This window comes from Anomalospiza imberbis, chromosome 2 (genome assembly GCF_031753505.1).
Source record: "Anomalospiza imberbis isolate Cuckoo-Finch-1a 21T00152 chromosome 2, ASM3175350v1, whole genome shotgun sequence".
Classification (NCBI taxonomy): domain Eukaryota; kingdom Metazoa; phylum Chordata; class Aves; order Passeriformes; family Viduidae; genus Anomalospiza; species Anomalospiza imberbis.
In genome coordinates, this window is record NC_089682.1 from 29,724,366 (window position 1) to 29,733,132 (window position 8,767).

Here is an 8,767-nt window from a genome sequence, read left to right on the forward strand (position 1 = left end):
AAAAATTCCTTCAAGCACCTGATAAAAAACTTCAATCTTTTCAAAACAAGAATTCACTTTCCCAAGAACATGCTTTGGCCATTTTGGAAAGTGATGAAGTAAAACATTTAAATTACAAGTACTCACTGTACAAGAAAAAGGCTTTTTCAACAACTTCATTTTATGCCAAGCAGGCCTTCCCAGTCATCTCTCATGGCTTACAGGGAATGCTCCCATAGAAATGTATAGAGTTTCTATAACATGTACCAGATCCTACAGTCCTTACACAATAAAATTTCATTGGAATTATTTATCACCAGAGTAGAATTTTCCATTGATATTGCATATTGGGAAGTGCTGGGCTCAAGAGAAGAATTAAGCCAGTTTACTCCAGAAAACACTTGTCACAACATTTTATAGCAATAGACTTACGACTCCAGAGGGACTCCTACTTTCAATATGCCTGTATTGGTTTGGACAGTGCATCAGCATGCTTGAGGACAGCAGTGAAAACACTGCTTCTACCACCTCTCCTCATTTCTACACAGATGAACTGGAGTTGTGTCCTCAGTGGTTTTATACCACTACACAATCTGCCCAATATCATATTCACATTTGTTATTAATCATATTTAATTCAAACCTGATACTATACTAATTTCATACACAAGCACGTCTAATATTTTGTGACCTTTTTGTACTTCAGCGTTTCAGTGTATGCAGAGCAGCAAATGAATATTCAAACAGACTCTTTTTGTCATATTTGCTTTTCCCGACAGCCACTGATGCAGTTCATTTTGATACAGCAGGAGAGAGGTGTTTGGAAACCTAATTTTGAAAAGTGATGTTTTATTGCTCATTATTAAAGAAAACAAAAAAAATCAGGAAAAATAAGAACACATAGGATATGCTATAAAATAAAATAAAAATTATTACTTGCAATTTGGAATAATACTTCAGCTTTTGGTCAGCCCTGAAGTGGTCAGGCAGGCAGATGAGATAATTGCTGTAGGTCCCTTCCAGCAAATATTCTATTCTGTTCAGTTCCATTTTAATGTGTCTTAAAAAAACCCAAAAAAGTAGGATTCAGTTCAGCACTAACATGCCCAAATTTAAACAATTTCATATAAGCTAAATGTTTTTCCATCATAATCAATAGTGATCACACTCAGTGGAGCCAGAGAGCAGCTCATCACAACCTAGATTAGACTCAAGGGCTCTGCTCAGGCACTTGAGCAGACACCTAGCTCCAGCCAGTTCCAGAGTATCCTGCTGGCTCTCAGCTGCCATGCCAGAAGGGCTTATTTCCCTCTCTGTTTTAAAATACCTGCTAGCCCCACACGGGATCTTATGTGTCCCCTCCCCCCTTGGATGACACTAGGACCCTACATGATGGTGACTGAATCACATCTGGAAAGAGCAATGTGGTGGCCTTACTGCCATCTCCCACAGTCGGGTACTCCAGGATGTCTAAGGCATCTACATTGGGCATGCAGGTACCACAAAGGACTTAAAGGAAGCCGACACCTTTCTTGAGTGACAACTACAGGCCAGGTTCACACCACGTGTGCCATCCAGGCTACCTCAGAAGCCAGGTTCCATTAGATTGTCAGACCATCCTGGAAGCACCGCTGAGTGTTTTAGCCAGCCCTCTATCAACTCAAGATCCCTATTTCACATGGAGATGTCTGAATGCAAAGGTCTTCATCTGCAACTGAATTCTACTCAGTGAGCTGGCGTTCCCAACCATTTTGCTGGTGTCTGGGTGGCCTTAGAAAGCATTGACCCAAAATTCAAGAATTTCATACAGTGAAATTCAAAGATATAAATAGTCACAACATAAACAAAATCCATTTTATAAAGTTCTTCATGATACCTATTAAAAATTAATTCTAATGCACTGTTTAACACTATGCCACTTAGCTCATCCTAAATAACGGGAGGTCTTGTAATGTCACAACAGCGAACTTTTCCAACATTAAATCAGAAGTAAAAAGAGAATTCTAGACCCTTGTGTCAGCCACTGAACCACAATTAATAAAACAAACTACCAAAAAATATCAAATGGCTAGTTCCAGTCATGTTACACCTACCTGCCCTCAGGACAGAAATACGTCAGTGACTCTGTGAGCCTGTTTCTGCATGAGAGCAACTTACTCTTGTGAGTAGCTTCACTGAAATCAGTTTGCATGGAAAGTTTCACTGAATTCAAATGACAGCTGAATTACTGCCTGTGCAGTGCAAGTATTTATTTTTAATATACTGTACATGCACTCTGGTCTCAGTTTAGCATGTTCATCCTGAGAGGATCTAATTTAATTATTCTCTTTTATATTTATGGCACATTCTCTGGCAGTGTTATCTTCCAAATACTCTAACATCACCAGTATTATGCCTGTCTATGTCAAGAATGAAGCAGAAGCCATGTAAAGACTTGTTATGTCAGCTTAAAAATTCATGTTATCCACCACTTGAATACTCAAAGAAAGTCTCAGGGCCTTTTTCTTTAATTAAATTAAATTCTGAAGGTTTCTCAATAGAAGAGAGAAAGTTTATCAAGGCAAAACAATCATTATTTTCAATCTTAAACAAAGTAATTCTCCAACTCCTTTCAAAACTCCTAAATTTCTGCAGAAATACTGTCATTTTAAACCAAAATGACTCAGCCAAATTTATCCCTACTATAATGACAATGAAGTAATTAAAACAGCTTTAATATTCAATCAATTCAACTAATTAAGCCCAACATTCATGGGTTTTGTTGACTCATAGTGTGAAGATTGAAGGACCCACATAATGGATGGATTCCAGTCTCATTTAAAAAGCTGCAAAAGCTTTTTTTATTTTATTTCTGTTTATTCACCAGATAGGGCTAAACTAAGTCCTGAATCTGAATATTTTATTTATGCATATAATAGCTCCAGCTTCAACATAGTATCTGAGCCCTTCCTTGTATTTAAAAATAGAAAAGAAAAAACTATTTAAAAAAACAATAGCAGGCTGTTTCTTTTTTCCCTTTTCCATCTGAAGGGTAAAAAAAGAAATTTATGGGAAGGGGATGTTGTTTATTTGCTTGTTTATGTTTGTGTGTGATTGAGTAAGTGTTGGGTACGTCTGTTCGGAATTGGCAGGCAGCTCCTTATCTGTGCTGGCAGATATGCCCATGATCTAAAAACAGCCTTTTAGAACTGGCTGCATGTCTCACTACATACCAAGAAACAATTTCAGCAACTGCCTCAGAACTGAGTCCTTCTGAGACCTCAGTGTTCATTTACTGTTCTGAACACTAATGGGAGTCTCTCACCCACTGATTCCGATCCTCATCCTGTCTGTCTTTCCCAGCTGGGCAGATGTTACCTATTGCACTGACCCGATCACTTGTCAGCAGAGTACTAGGCAGACAAACAGCCAGACACGTTGCACAGCACACCCTGCACACCCTTTGTCCATGAAATGTGTGGCTGAAGTTCATCTTTAAGCTGGTCACTTCAGGTTTCCTCTACAGTCATACATCACTTTTACAGCACAGTCTGTCTGAGCTTTTTTTGGATGATGACCTCAATGTGCAAGCAACCATGCCCTAAAAGTACAATTACTTTGGGTGGTTGTTGGTTTGTTCACTGACCAAGTGAGAGTCTGGAATAACTAGTTTGAGATATGACCACTTTATTCTTAATACTACAGTAAATCAGACCACAAGTCACACAATCACAGAGTGACTGAGGTTGGAAGGGACCTCTAGAGGGCATCTTGTCTAACCTCCCTGCTTAAGCAGGACCACGTAGAAATGATTGCCCAGGACCACGTCCAGGTGGTTTTTCAGTACCTCTGAGGCTGGATACTCCAGAATCTCCTTGTGTGACCAAACATCTGCCAGTGTTTGTTCACCTTCACAATAAAAAGTATTTCCTGATGTTCAAAGCAACCCTCCTGTGTTTCAGCTTGTCCCCACTATCTCTGGTCCTGTCAATGGGCACCACTGAAAAGAGCCTGTCTCCATCAGGTATTTATATAAAACTCCTTCTGAGCCTTCTCTTCTCTTCTCTAGGCGGAACTGTCACAATTTTCTCAGCTTTTCCTCATTGGAGAGGATGCTCTGGTCCCTTCATCAGCTTAGTTGTCCATCATTTGACTCCCTCCAGAGCGTTCATGTGTCTCTTGCACTGCAATGCCCAGAACTGGACACAGCAGTCCCAGTGTGGCCTTGCCAGTGGTGAGCAGAGAGGAAGGAACACCTCCCTTAACTTGCTGGCAATGCTTTGCCTAATAAGGACCAGGATACCATCTACCTTCTTTGCAACAAGGTCACATGGCTGGGTCATGTAAAACCTGAGTGGAGATTGTAGAAATGTGCTGATGTCCCCCCACAAAAGGAGGAAATCAAGCCATACTGAACAGAGGTATCACTGAGTCATTCATTCAGCACGAGCTACAATAAGTTACAGAGATGACAGTACGAACAAAAGAGACATAAGCAGCCCATATGTCAGCAACAGCTTCAACAGGTATTCTAATAAATCAACAAAAAAAAAATCTTCTTTATGAGGCATTACTTTTACACATCTCTGTGTATCCAGAACCCACTGCTAGCCACCTGCATGAACACATGACAGACTTGTAATCACCCTGATGTACCCTGGGTGTACATCCCATTTGGACCCTGCCTTATACACTCTCTGTGTTCAGGACTTTGACACTACAAAGCATCACAGATATATTCAGCCACAGAAAGGAAGACAGAACTTTAGTATGACTGAGTGGATCACTCTGTTTCATATATCCCATTCTATATTATATTTTGCATTAAATCTACATTAGATAAAATAGGTAAAAAAAGGTAAAGTATAATTTCTTTTTAATTGTGTCATAACACTGATTCAAGGTGTAATGAATCCATGTACCTGCAAATTGGGCATGATAACTAGAATCATCAGAAGTACAAGAATGTGCATCTGAGTTCCTTTATCACATCACCATCATGAGTGCTCTGAATTTTTCATACAATTACAGGAAAGCCAGGCCAATGCCAGTAGCATTCCCTGCAACACTTTAAAGTCATGACACATCACATGCAATTTTCACAGAAAAGAATTATTTGCCTAATTCTAGGAGGTATTCCAGGAAGCTTTCTATGAAAGTAGTTATGCTTAAGTAGTCAGGAATTAAAAGCGGGAGTCTTCTTTAACATTCATTTTACATGGGTCCTTCCACAGCAGGATGCTATTATGAATCTCACTCTGAGGCTGTAACAACTTCCATTTACTGCACAGACACTTTCTGATATATATATTTTTGGATTTATTCAGGAAGCCTGAGGAACTAGCCTTTAGGTCTTTCTGTGTCCTTCTAGCTTCTACAGAGCCACTGACCTTAAAATAAATAATTAAATAAACTAGAGTACTCTTTGAAGGATTGAAGGATTGGTGGAGGGGTCCAGCACAGAGAGTGGAGAATAACATGTGTAATGTAAGAGTACTCTAATACACCAGAAAAGAGACTGAGATCAACAGGACTCATCCTGGCCACCTTCTGCTCCAGAGAGGATTAATAGTATCTAAACCATTCCCAATGTATTGATTTTATCTGTTAAACATTAATTGAAAGAAACACAAAAAGCCATGTGGCCTTACTTATGCTGCCATGAAAAACTCCAGAAGGGAAGAAGTAGACCCGATGCCTGAAATAATTCCTTCCTTTAACAAGCTGTTTTATAAATGCTTTCTAAGTCTCTCTGACATACCAACATGATTCATTTACAGCTTTGAGGGTGGCATCAATTAAAAGGTTTCTTTCCACATTCTTTAAATTTGCAGATCTTTTCAGACAGATTACACTTTAAATGTCTTTAAGATTAACAGCAGACTCCAAACTCAAGTTCATTTACAAGTACCTCTTAAAATGTTCTAGACCACTGGATTGTAACTTTTTCTACTTCGCTCAATTTGTATATGAAAAGTTGAAATGACTGTTGAAGTTACCATAATGATCTGAAGCAGCAAACCAGAATGAAATAAGTCATTGTTAGATTCACTAAATTCGATGACAAATTGCACATTTGAGGGTCTTGACCTTACCTATTTGTAATGCAGGAATTCAAGAATATATTCCATTTACTGGAATAAATCAGTGTAGTTCTCTTAGACCTGTCTCCCAGAAGTATTTTACAAACTTTATTTAAGAATTTATAAGGTTTCAAATTTTCTCCATTATTGAAGTAATGTGAAGATCTTTTTAAAAAAATGTATTAGATTCCAGATGACTTTCATCAATGCTTTCACTATGTCACTATGTCACTTGGAGCACACACAGCCACAGAGTTGGCTGAGGAAGAGCAGCTGCAGACTGCCTCAACCCCTTGCTTGGCAGGTGACACAACATATTTACAGTAGATGTTTTCACTAAAAGGCTGAAGATTCCTCACCCCTTCCCCTCATGAGCAAACTGAATTTCAGACATTCTCCCACAGACTAGTTCTCCTCCCATTCATAATTTGAGGCAAGAATAGCCCAACAAGGCTGCCGATAATCTGATCTCTGGCAGCCCAACGCTAGAAAAAATATTCCTTCTGCCATTAAAATCTCTCTCTCTCTCTCTCTCTCTCTCTCTCTCTCTTTTTTTAAACCTTCTCTATTTATGCAAAATTTATCTTCAATTAGGACAGCAGACCTAGACACAAGGTTGCATTAGTATGCAAACAAAAACTGATAATATCTAATAAAGCTTTCCTGGTTTTTTACTTCTGGTTCCTCTATTTCTTATCTAAAAGATGAGCGCTTTTTTGGGGGGCAACAAAATAACAATAAAAAACTTACAGTTGCTGGCTGATTACCATGACTACCAAGTTCATCTCATAATCACTGTCACAACAGAGAGGTGCACCTCATGCTTTGCTTCTAGCATGATGCACTTCACACTTACATTACTTACATAAAATGGAAATAGAGCACTTTGATTGTGTAGTGACAGTAGTCTGCATATTCTTCCTGGTTCTACCGTAATCCATGAAAATCAATAATTTTCATTCAATTGCTACTACCAGGTCACGGGAAAAAAAGATAGAAATAAGAGGATCATCTAGGCATTTCTGAACACACAAGCTGCTTGCCACTTCTGAGCATCTATTGTGTACCTGTTTGTAAGAACCATCCAGCAACAAGTCAAACATCTTATATATTAGACTTGGTCTGTTTTCCTTAGGACTCTGATAAATGGTCTTCATTGTATTTCATGCCTTTAATTGCTAGTCAATTTCCTTATCCAGTTTCCAGACATAAAAACACTTTATTTGAGAACATTTATCTTAAGATTTCTGTATTTGAAAGCCTTTATCTTAAACTTTGTAATTGCAATTACAGAACATGAGTAGGAACCTTGAGGCAGCTGAAATCATCTGCCTTCAGCTTAAAAGTAACAGAGCTATTTGTCCATTACTATATATTAACACCTTTTTCTTATATATTATGCAAAGTATGTAAGAATGTAAGATGCACAGTTCTTTAACAATTTGATCACGTTTGCCAGGAAAAAAGCAGTAAGAGATCTGTTAAAGGAAGAGACACCTATGTGTTCTCTAAATGCTTGGGTTGTTTTCCATTAACAGTTTGCATTGATGTCATAAAGTTTGGCTACTCCCTGCTTTACAAGTCGTTGTGCATGGAGATAGCTTGAAATAACACAAAAAACCTAAAGGTTTTCATTGCTAGGGAATTCAATATTCCTGCCTGCAATACCTTGTCCCCATCATATTTGATCATTCTGGTCTTCAGAACCTGAGAAAGATACAGAATAGCTAACTGGTTTCAGAGACTTATGGCAGAGACTAACACATAAAACCTTAAAAATTTCAGCTGGTCTCGGTGTTTGCATAGAAGTCAATGTCCCTTAGATCCCAGGGAAAGTTCCTAAACCCTTGCAACATCTTTTAATCATCCACCTCTTTAATACTTTCTTCTAATAAATTTCCAGGCATTTTCCATTTCTTCTATCAGTTAAAATGACCAATGATAGAATCAGTGCAATATTGAGCAGACAATGTAGCAGCAATTCCCAGGATGCTCTAATATTTCAGCATCTTGTCACCATTTTGTCGATTTCAGAGAAATTGTGTGCAACTGATCTCTGTTAGTGTTGTATCCAGAATTTTAAAAACCTCACTGAGAGAATTTGTTATTCAAAGTGGCCTCAAAGAGATAAATTAATAGGATATATTGGTTAACTCAACACGAAAACATCACAGGCACCAGGATATTAAACAATTGAGCTATTCTTGTCTGGACACCGATGACATCTTTGTCCCTATGCAGACACTAAGTTAAGTTTTGCCTTGGTTTCTTATAAATAAGCTACATATCTAGAAATATGTGTTTCTTCACACTTTTGGTATTTTGGGGTTTTTTTAGCTTAATTTTTAATAATAAGAAAACTACATTTCCTTCTCCTTTCCTTTTTTGTGTCCTAAATCTGTAAAAGATCCTCAACGCTGTGATAGTTATTTCTTCTCAAAACATCAAGATAGAACTGAAGTTATGCTATTGTCAGTTATTGAATGATCTTCCTCAAACTTTACAACTCATGATAACTTTTAAAACGTAAGAATCATCAATATTTTACAAAAGTTTCTTCCTATTGATAATTAAAAACAAGTTAAAGCATCTCCTGTTCCCTTTACAAGCATTTAAAACTGCAGCAATTTTACTGATCCCTGGCCAAGCAACTACGTAAAAGAGCGAACCTTTGACTCCAACATAAAGGTGGGTGGCCACATTTTGCATGTGTCAATTATTTCCACC

At 38.1% G+C, this 8,767-nt stretch overlaps 1 long non-coding RNA gene across 1 annotated transcript; it reads right to left on the bottom strand.

Annotated features, from left to right (window-relative positions):
• Positions 1–2,542: 2,542 nt before the first annotated feature.
• On the bottom strand, positions 2,543–3,973 carry LOC137468533 (uncharacterized). Its single transcript, XR_010996025.1, has 2 exons — positions 3,685–3,973; positions 2,543–3,642 (listed from the first exon to the last, which is right to left on the bottom strand). It is a non-coding gene; the product is annotated as an uncharacterized lncRNA (long non-coding RNA).
• Between the last annotated feature and the right edge of the window lie 4,794 nt (positions 3,974–8,767).